This window comes from Gavia stellata, chromosome 9 (assembly GCF_030936135.1).
Source record: "Gavia stellata isolate bGavSte3 chromosome 9, bGavSte3.hap2, whole genome shotgun sequence".
NCBI classification, from domain to species: domain Eukaryota; kingdom Metazoa; phylum Chordata; class Aves; order Gaviiformes; family Gaviidae; genus Gavia; species Gavia stellata.
In genome coordinates, this window is record NC_082602.1 from 41,053,812 (window position 1) to 41,072,870 (window position 19,059).

Genomic DNA, 19,059 nt, shown 5'->3' on the forward strand with positions numbered 1-19,059 from the left:
TATTGGGAGTTATTTAACCAGTTGTGTGCACAGTGGTAGAGCGACCACTGGGAACAAAAGCTGAGCTTTCACATGCCTTTGAATTGTGGCTGTCTTTTTTTTTCTGACCATCAGTCATTCTCGGGTGACATGCCGAGACAAAGGAAGTGTTCATTTCCCTTCTCTTTAGACTTTGATGCGATCGTTCCTTAGCTTTATGAATGGTTACAGACAGGATCTAGAGGTCAAGAGGAAAATACTGGGAAGAAGTTAGGAAAGCATCCACAACAAGCAACTGGGGGTAATGTCTGTTGTTTATTAAAGCATTAGTTTATTAAGCATTATTATAGTTGAAAAGTATTTTTAAAGAGACAAGTGGAAATGAAGAGGATTACTCTGTTTAAGTGCCAGACAATGGCAGTACAAGGAGAAGTAGCCTGAAACTTAGGACCAAAACAGAGAAGAGCTGGAGAATCACTGCCAACATTCAGAATCAGAGTAGATACTGTATTAATGAGACCTTTATTGATGAACCTTAAAAATGCGATGGGTCAGATTACATTATCCAGTAGAACCTTTTGTGGTACAACTGTCTACTTCCTTACATTCACTTAAATGTACTCAGTATCTAAACTTACCAAGTTTAACCTATAGTCCAGAGATGAACAGTGTAGCTAATTACCAGTCCTTCAAGCAATTTAATTACACTGCTTGGCTTTTGTTTGAATCCGTGTCCAGCTCTTTGCTGCTATATTCCCCCACTGAAGTGGGAAGTGAGGGTGGGTCTTTGCAGCTCTTGTCTTCCTTTGGTACGTTAATGTTTTCATGAGGAGGCCCCTGGCATTTTGTTTCTCTTTGTTAGTAATCAGTATATCTGATAAGTATCATCTATTGTTCAGCTGTAAATGGCTAAGCATGTGAACAAGAGTAGTAACATTTGCCTCTTAAATTATGGCTTTAAAAGTTTAATATAAATTAACTTTTTCAGCACTAAAGAAATCCTTCAGGAATGGCGCAGCCAAGCAAAGTTGATGAAAGAAAAAAAAGACACGTTTAGATTTTCACCTCCAAATGCAGATATGGTATGTAACAGAAAATAGCAAGGTAGGACACTGGAAAAAAAAATCCATTAATGATACCCTTTGATTTATTTTCTTTATAGCCCATATTTTTAAATTTAAAACTTAAAAAGAGAAAAACAGGACTTAAAATGCCAGCACTTTGGCAATGGCTTTGCAGACCCTCTCTCAGATATCTGTGATGTGGACTATGGCTCCTGCATGAAGTGCTGCAGCCCCATGTGCAGTGTAGGAGTTGCCAGATCCTTCAAACTGCTATTCAAAGTCTGTAGTGGCTCCAATAATCGGGCTACTTGGAGGCGTTAAAACAGAAGTGGTATGTTGAAATATGGTTTTTCAAATTATTGAACGCCTCCAAGATGAGATGTTGCCTCTGCCAAACTGAATTTGAAGTCGGCTGGATTTTCTGGTTCCTCCAGGAATTTGTAAACGCTGGCATATGAAAGGAGGAGACTTCACTTCTGGTTCTTTCTGAGTGTATACAAAAGGCCTGAAAAGTTTTTTGCCTGAAGTAACAAACGTTAAAACAAGGTTCTCAAAAAAAATTATCCCATTAGTTTTGCCATTACATTCTCATTCCTTATCCAGTATTGCAAAAGATGAGATGCTGAAAATAAATACACATGAATTTTCCAGTGCTGTGGTGTGAAAGTGAACTGTAACATAGACACTGAGTAAGGCAGTTAGAGATGATCACTGAAGGAACTTGAAATGCTGTCAAGAGTTTTTCTCTTGCTGGGAAGAATTCTTTCATCTCAGTTTCATGATTGCTGGGCATACTACTTTTAATCTTGGAAGTGTAGAAATACATGTAAATTTTTCTGAAATGTCAATTACATCCCTCAGTGATAAAAAGGGGATTTGTACAGGTTTAGTGTTACATTTTACTGATACCTGCTTAGCAACACCTGGTGCTCAAACAATAAAAAAGGACCCTCGTATAACAGACTACAACTTTTCTGAAATGTAGGAAAATTTGCAGTTCAACATCTGATACAACCAAACAATTTTTTACATATATTAAAAGTAAGAACAAAGCAGCCACACTTCCAGCTTACTAGGTTTTTTTACTCTTTTTTTTTTTTTTTTTAAACTCAAATTTTTGAAACTTAGCCAAACTGTGTTACTAAATGCATCAGTGCTTGGTGAAGTGTCTTTTTGAACTGCAGTTTATCCATAGGAGATGACATAGGTTTACCATCTAACTGTAGGCATCTAACATAGGTGCCCACATTAGGAGCCTTGGCTCCCAGTGCATTGGTAAAGGCAGGCACCTAACATGAGTGATCTGAGTGTCTGCCATTTTCACTGACTATGCAGGAACCTGGGCTTCCGACTCGGGCAGTTTTTCATGTTAATACAGCTCCTTTTCACCTTTCTGCTCACCCATAGTGTGCCATTTTCCACCAGGTAAACAGTATTTCTTAATCCTGGCAGCAGAACTTTGCTGAACCTGCAGAGCCATGGGAAGGTATCGGACAACCTGCTGGCAGGGCAGCAGTGTACCCAGAGTCCCCTCTTCTCTCACCGGGCGGCACTGCCAAAGATCATACTTGGTTACTTTAGCAAAATAGAAGTTCTGATTTAAACAGATTTTTCTGTATGATACTATCTATAGACGATATGGTACTAAAACATTTTGGAACTGATGGCTGGAAAAGTGGTATGAGCAGGATTTTATTCCACTTCATGCATCTTCAAGAGAGTTGTTACCTAGGTTTCAGTTACCAGACATTTTAACCTGATTTTCTTAGACTGTGATTATTCATTGCCGCCTTCTATTGTCCGGCTGTCTCTGCACTTCAAGCTGATGATAGAAGTGCAACAGTTCCAGAAACTGTTTTGTTGTGTAGCAATATTCAACATCAAGGGTGATTTCATAACACTCAAAGCAGCAGCGTGACCAGAAGCAGGTTGTGTGAGCAAAATGCATCTTTCTGCTATGAACAGTAGGGGTCAGATCTGAACACACAGATTGTTTTTTTACTGAAAACTTACAGCGGAATTCCTGCTGAAGTCCTGAGAACTTTCCTGACAGACAATGGCTCCTGGGGGTTCCGCTTATCTTGCTGAAGCTGTGCAGTCTGCTTTCTCTGTGTAGAAGGTCTTTGATTTGGCCAACCTGACGATTGGTTTTAGGGCTACAGAAGTTCAGCTAGCATAGAAGAGAATTTAGTCTTGAATGACAAGAGAAGGAATAAGTATATTGCTACGTGACACATCTAAATATTCCTCATTTTTCTCTTCTATGTTCCCACATAAAGAAATGGGGAGAATGTGTTCACTCCCAGAGAACAATTCTTGAATTTCTCCTGTAAAAGTTTTTTTTCTTCTTAAAAAAAAAAAAGAACATATTTAGGTACTTACAATGATATAAGTGGTGCACGTACACAATGATGACAAACGATGGGTTTAAAATGGCATCAGCGATACAGGACATAAACGCTGTATGAGTCGAAGTGTTCTTGATGGTAGCTACGTGCGTGTGCAGGTATTTAACACGAGGTGGCACCGCAGGACCACGTACAGACTGATGCACTTACGCTCCTATGTTACTATCATTTACATTAATACCTAATAAATACTGAAATTAGTAAGAGCTTTGCCACATGCTCTCATATTTTTATATTAACAATCGTTAATTTTTGCTCTCATGTTTAGTGTATTTCTTTGTTCTCTGATCATCTTCTTAGAAGCAGTTTTCATACTCCTTGAGTGTTACAGAGACTATTCCTTTATTTAACCCTAAAGATTTTAGTTTTCAAATTGTTCTTGTTGGAATGGGGGGGGAACACAAGGCAGCTATCTTTAGTTAATAAAAATTACAATATTTTTCCTAAAATTATGGGATTGTCTTGGATTTAGAATCCTAGTTTTGAATAATTCTGATGAAGGCATGGATAGATGAGTAATGGTTGCTTGTGGTTGACTTTCCCAAAAGTAAATAGTCTTTTTGTGCTTATGTGTCAAATCGACGTGAGCATGCCATGTCATTTCTGCTCTGTCTTCACTTTAATTGATAATGTCGTAAGGGACAGTCCCTGGAAATGGATTTGTTCTATAGCATTCTCCTTCTATTAGTTGATTGACTTTCTTTGCAGCAGCGTACAGAAGCATAGTCATAGGCCATACTATTAAAATATAATTGGCAGTTTTATTGTAAGCCAGTTTGGAGGTAAGCTTTTGCACTGAGAAAAATGAAGTGCCTATAAAGTATTTCGGATCTACCGCAATAATTTTCCTCGGTGCAAAGCCTTGTGAATTTATTAACTTGAAGTATAGGTAAGGTGGTTTGTCTGGGAAATAATTTGGCTTCACAGAATAGTTTTGAGTTTTTAAAGGCGTTCAACCTGGAAGAACAAAACGAAAATTTTTTTGTACCTTTATTTGGAAAATGCTGAGGGAAGGGCCTAACCCTACAACTAAGTGTTAAGGACCAGGTTTCTGGGAATGTGAGCAGTTGAATGTGGAGGTAGGGCTTTGACTTAGCTCTTCTGCAAGTGACTCCCCAAGGCTGTTGATCTGTATTCTATAAATAACTGAATATCTTCTGATATAAAGAGGTAGAGACTGTGCAGCCCAGTGGTCAGAACATCTGGCAGAGCTCTGTAAAGGCAGGGGGCCAGCTGCTTTTTCACTGGAGCAGAGGAGGACATTGAAGCTGCCCTTCCTCTGTAACCAAAATACAAGGTGTTGGCTCTTCTGAGCCCCTTCCCACCCTCTCTCCTGGAACTACTGTTTTCTTACCAAATGGCCCTGTTGTCCTACCTACTTTTGCTCCCCCAATTTGGCTAACATAATTCGAAAACACGCACTTGGCCTCCCTTTACCCAGGCTCTGGTGATCTGTTAGTTGCATTGCAGACAAGGGTTGGACTTGCAGGGTGTTGCCACTCTGCGTGCAGTCAGTACGTGAGAAAATTCATTAAGTATGCTTTCTCAGTAACATGTTTGTAAGATACTGATACTTTTCCACAAAACTGACTATATATTTTAGTCAAATGGAAAAAATATTACCGGAACATCTTCAGTTGTTTCTACTTACCAGTTCAGGTAATCCCCAGGGCCATGCTGCCACATTGGTGGAGGTTTTGGGTTAGCAGGCCCAAAATGGGACAATGGCACTTTTATGAACTTGACCACCACAAGCTACTTTTTAAATTCTTTGATAACTCAGGATGCAATTCTATGCCATTGAACCACGTTCTTGAGGCTCAGGTATCATTATGAATTACAGCTACATGTGCCATTAAGATAGCTGTCTCCTACGGCCTACTAAACAAGTGCAAGTCATTTTCCTGTTCTTCAATAATATGAGATCAAGCAAATACCTCTTTCAGCTATAATTAAAGGTAAATGCATATCTACCTGGAAAAAAATAAGATAGGACAGAATTTGAAAAGATAGAATACGTTGCCAATTAAAATTACTGTTAGTACAGTATTCTAGATTTGAAAATATAAATATCCCAATTTTTTCCCCTTATTTTTGGTCCTAACATTTGTGTGCTGTCATGCCTGCCACCACCTTGATATCTTTAGACCTGAGTGCCTTTTGTAAAACCATTCTGTGCTTTTACTAGGGATAAAATTCATCTATTCTTTATAACGATTACTGAACTATCTAATTATGTACCAACAAAGGAAACTCGGTTCTCTCTGAGCAAATCTGCAGGCCAGACACTGCTGCTGGCACGTCTTGCTTTTCACCTAAGTCTAGTCCTTACTGCGAACGCCTCGTCTAAAACACCAACTGGTTTTAAAACTGTTTCAGAGAAAGCAGTCTTAAGGTGGTGTAAGCCAAGCAGTGTAAATTGTCACGGCACCCTAAGACTGTTTGCTAAACTCCTGAACTGCACAGGTACGTGTTTAATTTAGCTAGAATGGATCTGTAAAAGTCCGGGAGAAGAACAAACCCCGCAGACCAAAGTTGAGGGTTTCTGAAAGACTGTTGGTGCAGCAAGTTTTACGAGATCTTGGGAGCTTAAGATGTAACTGGATGGCACAGTTACCGACCCCTCGCAGGAGGGTGGATGCTGCTTTGGTCTGCATGGTTTGTTCTTAAGTCATTAAATAGTATTTTTAAGTTTTTCACTTTTTATGGTAGGAGTTTATGTAAAGCATCAGCATTAATCTGAATTTAAATAATTTAAACAGATTTGTTTTATCTGTCTGTTTTTTTCCCCCAGATCTTGGGGAAATAAGACTCTTGTAAGTAAATATGAAATAAATATTGCATTTCATCTGTGAATGTTACAACTTAATTGAAGGCAATAAAAACATAGGAGTACAAGATGCAGAATTCAATTGTAGGACTCTGACTTCAGCCCTTGTAGCCTTAGCAGAACTCATGAGCATAGTCATTATGCAACTCCCGCTGGCCTCCACAGCACCATTGTTATTTTACTAAAAAAAAAATAATTAAAAAAGGTGTTCAAGCCAAGCCTTCTTGCAGCTTTGATTTTGGATTTACTGGACTCTGTATTAAGCCTGCTTACAGAAATGGAAGGATGTTCATGCTGTGTGACAAGTGGGAAAACACATGGAAAGTGTCTTCCTAAGAGGGTGTCCCCAAAGTGTTTTACAGCATCGTGTGGTGCTCGCTGTGAGTGGCTGCTGGCTGCCCCAGACACCCCGGCCCGGAGCTGCCTGGGAGGGTCAGTAACCGAACGCCAGGCACAGCGGTTCCCCAGCGGTCACTGGTCACTACCCATGACTTCAAAGAGCTACAGCCTTTACAACACTTTTAATTTCAATATGAAACGAGTTTTTAATTGCTATCATTTCCATATAATGTGTTAGCATTGTATTTTGCTGTAGATACCAAAAAATGCACCATATGCTACTGATAACATTGATTACTACACCATGAAAGAGGGAGCTGAGAAACAGGACCGTACATCTGAAATTATGGAAGAAAGGGTGCTGAAAGTAAAAGATGAAGCTACACGGTGAGTGTTATAAAGATAAGATTATAAACTGTTCCTATGTAATGCTATTGATGACTTCAATTTAATTTTGTTAGTATGAAAGTATTCATTTCACAGTATCACTACGGTTGGAAAAGACCCATAAGATCATCAAGTCCAACCATCAACCCAACACCACCATGCCCACTAAACCATGTCCTGCAGTGCCACGTCCACAAGTTTTTGAACGTTTTTTTTTGTTTTTTGATATCCTGTGAAGTAAAAAAGTCTTGCACCATAATCAACAAACACTGTGACTAAAAGAAATAAAAAATCACGTTAATTCCAGGCTTACTTTAAGAAAAAAATACAAAATTTTAACAGATAAGTACTCATGTGTTGAGACTGGCACCTGAGCTATATGCATTTGCTCCTTCATGTACGATGCAATACCAAGACAAGAAGCATGCTGTTAAAGCAATTCTTATTTTATTATAGTAATAATTTATCTTAATAATAAACCAACTATTTTATAGTAGCTCTATATCATCTTAATACAGTGAGTGTGAGCCAGAGGGCTGACTAGAAATTGAGTATCTCTGGTTCTTTTTGCAAAATGAACTAAACAAATCTCAGCTGATTGTTTCCCTCACCTTGACAGGCTCATCCTGTAGTGTAAGTTTACATACTTGTCTCAGTTGTTCTAGTCTGTCAACTGGGCTGGAAAACACTTGAAATCGTTGTTCTTCATGAGATTTAAAAAAAAAAAAGAGAAGTATGACCATGTCCCACATTTCTAAGAGCCTGTAAAATGTCTGATGCTATTTTTAGAAAGTATTCAAATTAAGTTTCAGTGTTTTTTCTATTTGGTTTTAACATATATGGGGAAAGCTTGAAACGTTCTGTTTGTTTTTCTGATTATAAGATGTGTTGGTTTGCTCCATTTTGCATTTCTAAAAAATAGTGTATCTTTATGGGAGGCTGTAACTTGACTCACCATAGAAGCATGTTCTAGTTGATAATCTCAGGACATAACTACTAAACAAATGTCTGTAAATCAAGGAAAATTTTAATCACCTTTAAGGAAAAATACATTATATTATACTATCTCGCAATATGGAAGAGAGGTGGTTACAGATACCACGGCTATGGCCAGACAGGTCTGATGAGCATAAAGAGTACAGTAAATACATTTATTTAGTAGTCATTGATATTTCAGTCCTGTTCCTGTATTGGCCTGCATGAATATCCGTAGTGCATTGGGAAGGGCTGTTCTGTAGTACTCTTCTTTGTATTTCTGCTGCCCAACATGATTTTAAATTTTCAGGCAAAACGGTCGAAAAGTCGTTTGCATATGCTATAGGTGGCTCAGCCACTTGCACTGGGTACAGCTGTGTTGCCCCTTCAAATTCTTGGGTTTTTAGCATGCCTTCTGCAATGTTTCATTGAGTTTCACCTACTGCTTGTGCTGAACTCCCCATCAGCGTTTCCTCTCTTGAATTACAGGACCACATTCAGCTTCCCTGACCGTATGTCTCTCCTTTTTTCTTTTGTCATTCCACTGCCTTGTTCACTGAAAGTCTTCCAGCTTCTTCAGCAGCTGTGCAAAGGACCCACCAAAACCAGTCTGCTGCACTACCAGACTCTGACGTACCCCCAGAGCACCATCAAGCTTATGCACTGAGCGAGGCGAGGGCTTGATTTACATAACTAACTAAATAGATCCCTGCAAGTGTAAGAGCCGATGTAAAATACAGCAGTGCAAGACCACCATGTGCTGCATACACCACAAAGTGCATATTAACAAAGGCAAAGCCACAGCATTGCTCGTTTTGCTCCCTGTGTCTGTATTTGTATTTTTAGCAGAAATGTGTTAAAATACTTGAAAGTGGAAACAGAAGGGTCAATGAATATAAAGCAACTGAAATAATAATTTTACCATGATTACTTAGGTCCCTCAGAGAAAAGAAACTGGAACAGCGCGTCAAACAGCACACAGAGATGATGAAAGCAAGAGGAGAAAAATTAAAAGGAACATCCCAAGTGGAAATGAAGAAAGCAAAACAAGACGTTGAGACAGTGAGTATCTTCTCTTTTTCTGGAAGTACAGTAAACACAGTGCTCTGTGCTGATCAACAGTTGTTAATTTGACATTTCGTTACTTTCACAAAAATCTCAAGTACCAAATAGTTTAAAATTGTTAAAAATTGAACATAGTGGTTTTGCTTATGCTAAAATTGTGTGTGTGTATGCGTATGTGTGCACAACACACGTGTAAACAGACATAAACATCTGTAGTGCTTTGAGTCTTTCAAAACCAAAGCCAAAATTCTAAGATAGAAGAGAAAAACCAAGAAAAGCATGAACGATGGGCAAAGATTACTGTAAAACTCAGTAGACAAGGATGATGATTTTTATCATGTGCTGTACAAGCCATTCAATGCAAGTGGTTAATACAGCAAAAAGTTGAAATTCAAAATTATCCATTTACAATTGGAAAGAGGACTCATAAATCTGTACCTTGAGATGTCAATAAGTGTCCTGATTGGGAAGAGAAAATTGAAAGCTGTCATTAAAGTTGGTGTAGCTGTAAAATTTATTTGCTTACTGCAACATTAGTAGGAATTATTTTGTCTTGACTGAAAGTATTACTTCAGTTTTCCAAACTGCATAGCTAGTGATAATGACGTTACATGTCTTTCAGTAAAATGAGTCGGTGCTTTGCATTTAGTTTGTTTGCTGTGGATAATCAAGACACTCAGCTCAAAATCAGTTTTCCCTCAAGAGCCTGGATTTTTGATTCCCATGGGTATGAGATTGCTACTGATACTGACTGGCTTCCCCAGGGCTGGATGGCGATTGCTGGGCAGCCATGCAGGAGCGCTCTCCCCAGGGACCAGCGAGACGGCAGTGGGGCCCCTCACTCCGCTGTCTCGTCTTCTTTCTCTTCTGCCTGCCAGGTTGTTCCCTCTGTGTAATGTGCTTGACTGATGATTTTGTCAGATTCAGAAAAGCGAACTGTCTTAGAAATACGTTTCCTGAGGGCAGAGCAAGTCCAAATGCTCTGTATGGTTCTTTGAATGCCATGGCGCGCTGTGTAGGTATCGTGCGTAGTAATCAAGCAAGAAATCACTTTCATTAATGTGTAGAGGTAGTATCGGTGGTACTAAATTTGGCAAAGCCTTTTCCCAGTAAAGAATTATATTGTAGTAATAAAAAAAACACCTTTTATAATGCATAAGAAATACGAAATGGCTCCAAAACCGTTTACTTACTCCAAAGAGGAGCAGCAGTCCATCAAAAGACTGTTCCATTGCAGCTCCTTATCACGCAGTAGTGAGAACTTGTACCTGCTGGGAGTCACCTACATTTGAACCTTTCACTTACGTGTGGGCTTCCAGGTCGTGGGGAGTCCTAGCAGTCACAGAAATACTGGAAATGCACACGTGGCTTTAGCTGTGCGAACTGATCACATAAAGGCCACGGATTTCATAGCCTCATTTTTGCAGTGTTTGCAGCACTTTACAGTACACATACTTTTGGAAAGAAGAAATTCTGATTTTATTCAAAGCGTCTTTTGGCCTCAAAACCAAAGCGATCTAATGCACTGAAAGCACCGCCTCCCTGCTATACGTAACAGGTCAAACAAGTCATACATAGTGCAAAGCGTCTGTCCCTGCGCCAGGATATGGTGACACTGTTCTAAAATTACCCACATCCCTCATGTTCCACAACGTCATGTACAGCACAAAGCAAGCTGCACGCTCCCAAAATGGAACTCGTTCCTCAAGGTAGGTATAAGAGTCACGTATGACAACATCACCCTGGCATTTAGGAGTGGACTCCATAGGGGCTCCACGTGTCCCGTACTGTGGGCTTCCGGCGCTCTGGGGGGGTCTCTCTGCTCTCACGGGACGGCACGCTGCTGCAGTTCAGGATGGGCTCGGTTGCCTTTACTGTTCCCATTAGTAATCTGCCCTTTGGTTTCCCAAATACACATTTGAGAGTCTTGACACTGCTTAGGAGATCCTGTTCCTTAATCAGTATCCCCAGGCACTCAGTAGTGTGGTGGTTGGCTTGCAAAATGTCTTCTGGTTAGCTGCAATGTCACGCATGTCTACACAAACTGCTGCGTGCTCGCAGTTAGGAGCCTTGCAGAGCAGGGGAACTGCTCTGTCTGTAATGGCCTGCTAATATTTTAAAAGTGGTAACTGCCACCCAAAAAGGAATGCACGACGGGGAACTGTGGGATTTGAGGAGCTTGAGTTCATTCACCAAATTTGAGTGACTTCCAGATTCACAGCGTGCCGTTAGTACGTGATGCCTCATGCTGGCACAAGGGAGCGCATTTTGCAGAGTGCACGCTTCAAGCAGTGGAGAGATGTAATTCTATTAGCGTCACTGTTTTTGTTTTTTGGGTTTTTTTAAGTTTTAAAAAAGGTATGTGGAGTGGACTGTCAGGAGCCAAAGCCTGCAAAGATCTACTCATGGACTTCACTGTGAGCTTTTGTGTAGGAAATGTGTAAACTTGGCATGGTAATTTTAAGTTATTTTGGAACCCCCAAGGTTATTGTATTTTGAATATGACTGTGTTGTATGCATAACATACTGAATAGGAAAAGAAATAATATTTTAAAATCTCTGCTTTTTAGAAATGCAATCAGGATATTTTCATGAAGACTTGTAAAAGCGTTACTGATTTTCCATCAACTTTCAAGTTTATTACAATTTTATGAAATACCTAAGTGAATGAAAGTGAATTAATCTGGTAAAAAGTATACTACGTACCAATATTGAGTTGAGACTATTCACAAATACATTTATTAGTAAGAAGTTTAGTAGTACATGTAGTTACTGTTTATTACTTCCAAAATCCTTTGAGCTTTAATGCTTCCAGCCTTTTTGCAACCAATAGCTTCTTTATTCCTACAAACTGACCTATGCGTGTATTTGCACTAAAGGATTAAAAAACCCTGTTTTCATTTCAGCTATTTTAAAACATGCACGTATTTAAATGTTAGCATGTGCATGGGACTGGAGATGTAAATCCCAGCACATTCTTACGCTTGCAAAGTTAACACGGATGGACACGTCAATTTAAGTGTGTACTCTAGTTACTGTATGTGTATGGCTTCGTGTGTATACAAATGGAGGCTGCAGAAGGAGCAGGTAAAAATCTGGCCCAATAAACATGCACTGCTTTGTGTTCTTAATTATATATACTTATATAGCCATTCTCTTTTTTTTTTTTTTTTTTTTTTTTTTTTAAAATCCAAGGTTGAAGATCTACAGACCAAGCTAGCAAAAGCAAAAGGAGGGCTCCCTTTCCAGGAGTATCGTCTCACGGCCTTCACAGGGGAGTTTCCACCTGGCTTACCAAGAATGCAAACTCAAAAGGTCTTTTCCAGTAGCAAATTCTGACTGCCTGGAATTGTTAAAGTGTGAAATTTTTACTTCATAAGAATGAGCATTACAAAAGACTCCTCTTCTCACTTAGTTTTCCTGACTACATTTGACAATGTGGCACCTGTAATGATAATCAATCTGCTTTAACTGACTGTAAAATTTGTCTCTTTTAGAAGATTTGTGGTACAGCGCTGTAAAGTATTTTCTTCAGCCTCCCTGCACATTTTTCTCAAGCATGCTTGTATAGGCTTACGAAAATCTATGAAAATAAAATTCAAAAATTGTCCTTAAGGTTTGGAGTAGCTGTTTGTAATTTTACTCATATGAGGAACTGTGTACTCTTAGTTGACTAATTTCAGGAATAACACTTTGGTCATATCAGACCAGTCTGGGTTTTCATCACAAACGCTGTGTGTAATGTTAAATCGTAACTTAGATTTAAAGCTACTCTTCAAATGTAGAATAACCTTATTTGCATTTGACTGTCATGAAGGCTGTGTCCTTCTCCTGGACAAGAGGAAGCAGTAGGCGCCCTTCTCGGGGTGTCTGTACTTTGGTTTGGAGCCCTGCTGATGTCTGGGAGCAGCAGAGCTGCCCCTTCCATGCCTGGGAGCTTCGGAGGGGCCCCTCGGATGCCGGCTGCAGTGAGAGCGGGGGATCAGAGAGCACAGGCAAACACAAAGCAGTAACAACTGAGCCCGAATCCCAGCAGTGTCGCTCCTTTGAGATACGTGGAACTAGGCAGTGCTAAGACTGGAGTTACCAGGACGGGATAGCAGGAGCTTTTACCTTCTACTCCCCCAAAACCGCAGCAATACTCTGTAGAGGGCTTTATGACAGAAACATGTTACAGGAGCTGAACCAGTGCCAGCGATCCTGCAGTACCACAGGAGCCCCGAGAAGGGGCTCACGGTACTGAATTTCACAAATAGCAGAGGTCTTCCGCCCGCCCGTGCTTTCCGTGCTCTCCCTGTCCCCACTGTCTGACCCCTGCCATGGTCCCGTCATTTGTCCTCCTGGGACAGTGGAGGTACCTCAGGTGGGTCTTGCCTCCGCCTGCTGCTAAGTCTATATGCCTTAAAACGTTGGAAATTTTAGTCACAGGAATAAACAGTAACACCGCCGGACCTCTCTGTGGGGACAGAAGTGGCAGTGTTTGGCAGGGAAAGATGAATACACAAAAGGGGGAAATTGTCTTAAGGGAAAACATGGAGCAAGCCCCCCCCTCCTGCGGAGCAGAGGTTCTGTAACGGTGAAGATGTTAGAGCTGGCAGGGCGGGCTGGCGCTGCCATCAGCCCTGTCCCGGGGCTTCCTGCGCTCCATGCCCACCTCGCTGGCTCTGCCACCCGGAATTGCACGTCTTTGTCTTCCTCGTCTCATACGTGTTATTGACAAGGCTCGCTCAGCCAGTTCTGCTGCCACACAGATGGGAAGCTCAGAGCAACTCCTTTGGGTTTGGTGTGCTTTTCCTGAATGGATGCTATTTACAGTGATGTTAGTTTGATCGACTTTTGACAAGGTTTCCTTTGAATGTCCATAACACATGTTTATGCAGTCTGTCCACTGTTTCCATACTGGTAATTGTGCATTGATTTATTTTGTGTATTCCAAAATGCTCTACATCTGGCCCAAATTATGTTCAGAGTCACTGGATTTAATGAGTGCATGTGACAGGAGAAACTGCCTTAGTAATTTCTGAACCGTTCTGGAGGTAGGCTTTCTGTAAAAGTGTATCACCATGTTTTGGATAATGCTTCAAGAAATCCCTTTCCTTCTGAAAATCAGTACAGATTTCTCTGTCCTTGATGACATCAGAACTTTCCTCTATGTTTGCATGTTGCTTTCAATGTATTTTCAAGGTTCTGCAGAAAGTCAAGGCTGCCTCAGAACTACGGCTTGTCCTGTCCTCTAGATTCTGCAATTGCAACATTATCACAGAATCACAGAATCACTAAGGTTGGAAAAGACCTGTAAGATCATCAAGTCCAACCATTACAAAAAAAAAACAAAACCAAAACCACACCACCAAAACAACCCACCCACACCACACAGCACCATGCCCATCAAGCCACGTCCCACAATGCCACATCCACACGCTCCTTGAATACCTTCAGGGAGGGTGACTCCACCACCTCCCTGGGCAGTCTACGCCACTGTGTTACCACTCTCTCAGTAAAGAGCTTTTTCCTAATATCCAGTCTGAAAGCTTCCATAATAAATAACGCCAAATACCAATTCAGTTGAGGTTTTTTGTTTTTATTTTGCTGTTTAGATTAACAGAGAAAATAAGGCGTAGTACTATTCACGTGAGTAAACGTTTACTAGCCCTTTTTGGCAAGTCTCCACCTGAAACCTACATTAAGCTTCAACGGTTCACGTTTGGGTCTCAGTCCTTTGTGTACGATGAGAATTCAGCTTTAGTCAACAGCGAGAGACACTTTATTAATTCCGTACGAATCTAGTGTACCCCAGTCTGTTCAGCAATTCAGATAAAAATGGGATCCTTCCATAAAATATTAGTAAAAATATACATGTTATTTGTAAAGGATGGTTATAAAAGTTAGTGGATGTGACTTATCAAAATGTAGAATTTCAAAGAAACCTGGAAATGAGTGTAACAGTTCTCTGAGAACTGCACTGAATGCAGAGCTGAACAGGCGTGGGTTCACATGCACGTGGAACAGAGTAAGGGTGAGGGTTTAGAACGTGGCTTGTTCCCGGTTCTAGCTCATGTCGTCTGAAGTTAGCAGCAAAAGCATTCATTTCTGTACAGCAGTTCTGTTTGCCCTATGTGTAAACCCCAAGGAAACGCTGAGGGAAGTACTACTAGTGCTCGTTACAGAACTGCCTTGCTTAAGTAATTAGCAAACACAAGGTTAAAAAAAGGATTTTCTCTCCTTTTTTTTCCTGAAAGCCACATTTAAGAAGGACTTGACTTTGGTTTTTTCATGCTTTTGAGCTTCACGTCTCTGAAGTCCTAAGCAGAAATCATCCGTTAAGGCTGAACCGGTGGGTCCCAGGGCATCTGCTGCATTCGTAGGTTTGGGGCCATTCCCGAAGCCTCTTCCTTGCTTTCTGTGTGGGGTGTTGCTGAATGCACTTCCAAACGTGCCAGAGAGAGATTGGTCCTGCGTATGTCTGGATCAACAACTGATTAATGAGAGGCAGTGACTGAACAGAGTATTTCAATTAACTTTGTACAAATGCAAATGAGATGATTGATTTCTGTGCTGGTTTTATTGGCACCTGCTGATGGAAAATTGGGAACGGACACTTCCACCCCAACAGGAGGGCTGAAATGAATCCATACTCGTTTATTCCATTTTCAGGAATGCCAGAGCTCTGAGAGGAGAGGAAAAGAGGGAGGATCACCAAACACAAAACCTAATTGCATTATCCTTTTGTTCTGGCTTGCTTTACAGGCAGAGCACAGCAGGCCTGGCAGCGACAGTGCCCAGCACAGTGCGGTTTGACTGTACCAATAACCCCTTCGGCTCTTGACGCAGTTCCACAAAGAATGCCGAGTTGTGCGGATATCAGTAAGTATTTAACAAGCCAGATGACACTTGTATCTGCAACCGAATGTCGCTTTGAGACCGTAGGTGAATCGGCTGCTCCTGGGTGTTTATTAAGGCTCAGGGCTTGGAGCTTTTCCCAAGCAGTTTCGGTTCCGTGGTCTCACTGTCATTTTTGTATGGTTTTCAGGTGCTATTGGGGCTTTTGCCAGGTAAAATCTCGGGGTGTCTGGGCAGAAAAAAGGTTTAAAGCCTTAAAATTTCCAGGTCGAGCTTTCCCAGTTAGGAGCTACCCTGCCCACTTGTGTGCGTACCATGGGCGGTGGGTGCCTTCGGTGACGGGGCGACGTGCAGCCAGCTGCTGGTGGCCGGGGTCGTGGCGTGCTGGTGACGCCCAGGCAGCGGGAAGGCCTGCCTGCGGTCACTCACTCGGAGCCCCACGAGGAGCGGCGGAGGCCGGGCACTCCGACCAGGGGCTGCAGGCTGGCAGAGGGGCGAGTGCCGGGGCTGTGCCCGGGTCAGCGTCGCGGCTGGCTGCGCGTGGGTTTGCTGCCCTGCGGCTGCACCGATGAGCAGTGCTGGCACCGCATGCTCTGCCAGGAGCAATGCAGACGTATCCAGGCGGGCTGTCCGGGAACAGCCTGGGGCTCCCATGTTCCTTAGCCCAGTGCCAGCCCTGGGCTGCTGCGCGCAGCCCCCGCCCTGGAGGGTATTTCTCCCCCGCCGTCAGTAACGGGCGCGGGGTGCAGACACCCCCGTGCACGCGCTTGCGGCTGCGCCAGCTCGGGCTCTGCGCCACCTGCCAGGAGCGTAGCCCTTTCCAAACGCCACGCGGGCCTGGAAGCAGTGCGGCAGGGCTGGCTCAGCACCGCGCCTGCACCGGCGCACCCAGACCTGCATCCCTGGCCTGGCTGATCTCCGGCCCAGACAAACGGACCCTGGCCAGCGAGCCCCGCTGTACCGCACCTCCCACAGGGGCCTTGCTGCTTCTGGGTCCCTCAGCCCCGATTTCTTTGTGTCCCTTCCGTACTGCGAGCGGCTCAAGCTTTCATTGAGCACTCGCTCTCCAAAGTCCACATGGGAAACCAGGAGTTTTGGTTTCAAAGAAACCAGTTTCCATGATGCTACCAAGACATCATCAAGGGGGCTGACAGACGTCTCTGGGCTAGGAAGGGGTAATATTATCCCCATTTGGTAAACGGTTAACTGAGGCGGAGAGGGGGTTAAGCCAACTCTAATGAAATTGTTCCTTTTTGGGGATGTCAAACCAATGCAAGCAAGACCAATGTCCTTGAAGCAAACACCCAGAAAGAAAAAATACTCAACACAAACCACTATGTTTGGAAAAGTTAACAGAAAGAAGGCTTACATTGGGAGGTGTTGGGGATCCCTAATTTTCAAGGATTTCAAGGCCAAAACAGGGTAGGAAAACGCTACTACATTTTGGAATAGAGACATCATCCAAACCTGCTATGCAGCCTCACAAAACACGCTTAATAACACTTCCTTTATGAACAGGGAAAAAATGCAGAACTTAAGTGTTAGGAGAAATGTCTTCTCAGCTGCCTCGTATTTCAAAAGCAATGACAACAGCATTTCACTGCTTGACTTTCGAGTATTTGTCAGAGGATGTGCAAGCTTGTTGCGGGGTCATTGCGGTGAATAAGCAGCAGAAAATCTAGATGGAAACAAAAATGGAATTAATTGAATTACTTCACAGTGAAGTGACCGAAGTAAACGTCGGAGACGGGTAAAGTAAGAAAGATTTAAATTGCTATCTAACCTTAAAACCTGAACTATGTTTTAGTCACTTGGGAGAAGTGGTATCACAGATGTTATCTGACTCTGCTGAAGTCACCTGAGGTTTTCTCAATGATTTTAAGTGGCCAGAGTTTCTCTCCATGTTTGCATAATCCATGGAATACTCGTGTCTTAAAGCCATCGTTATGTTTCTGATGTGTGCAAAGCAGATGGAGAAAAATACCATGGGTTGGCACAGAAGATCGCCAAAGAGTATTTTGTGTGTTGCTGACATACACGCCAGGGTATTTCCAGTGAGTCCGTCCGCAGACCAGTTTCTGAGGTCTGTTTGTTGCTGGTGAAACCGAGCAGATGCTGACAGATGAAGAACTCTGAGCGATCTCTGGGCCGAGAGTGGGGAAGTAGCTCAGAGCAGTTGTTGCCTCCACATCGTTTGGATCCAAAGTGTACCACAGCTGAGTCAGACCTGAGGATTTCGGCTTTCGTTCATGCCAGAATATGTCTCAGAAAGTACAAAGGATGTTTCAGATGTATCTGGTGTTGGAAGGGGTTTGGCAGAGGAGGCGCTTGTGGTGCTTTGGTAGCACTGGGTTAGCACTCGTGTAACAGAAGCCAGTCAAGGGGCGGATCGCGGGAGCTGGGGAAGGCAGGCTCCTCTCCCGGGGCGTCCGGCCGCAGAGGCGGCGGATTTCCATCGGCAGCAGTGGCCGAGCGCTGGGATCCTTTGGCGTCTGTGAGGCCGACGATTGAATTCCCCGCACTCACTGGGTGGTGATTGCCAGACCCCGGAGCGGGGGGCAGCAGGAACCGATTCAGACCCAACGTGATTTCCATAGCTCGCTTTCCTAGACACGCATCGGTATAGTGGGGGTTCCTAGTGATGGCGTTCTGATGACTATCCTAAACCAGGAAATTGCAATGGCATGTAGCTTGATGCGCAGTCCACTTCGTTTTGAGAGAGGCCACTTGTTTTCCTAATTGTAGTGTTGGCAAAAGGCACTGTAGGCTCCCAGAGTCAGACCCCCAGACCAATGAACCTCCACCTAAGAGATGCCCTAATACACACATTTTAGATTTTTCAGACTTCCTGTAAGCGTTTCAAGTCACGGACAAGCGTTTCCTTCGAGTGGGGACAGCTGCAGGGCGCCGGGCCCTCCGCGGTCCCTCCCGCCTGGCGCTGCCCTGTCCCGCGGAGGTGGCGGCACCCGCCCCCCTCATCCGGACAAGCGACTTCAGGAGCCCGAAGGGAATGGCGGAAGCCGCCTCCGGACCCTGGCCCTCAGCCCCTCTGCCTCCCCGCGAGCTCCTTGGAAGCGCTCTGCTTGGGGTCGTTCTCCGCGTTCGGAAAATGTGTTTTCCCGTGCGGGTTCTTGGTTCTGCTCCTACCCACCGCCTCCGGGCGCTGCCGCCC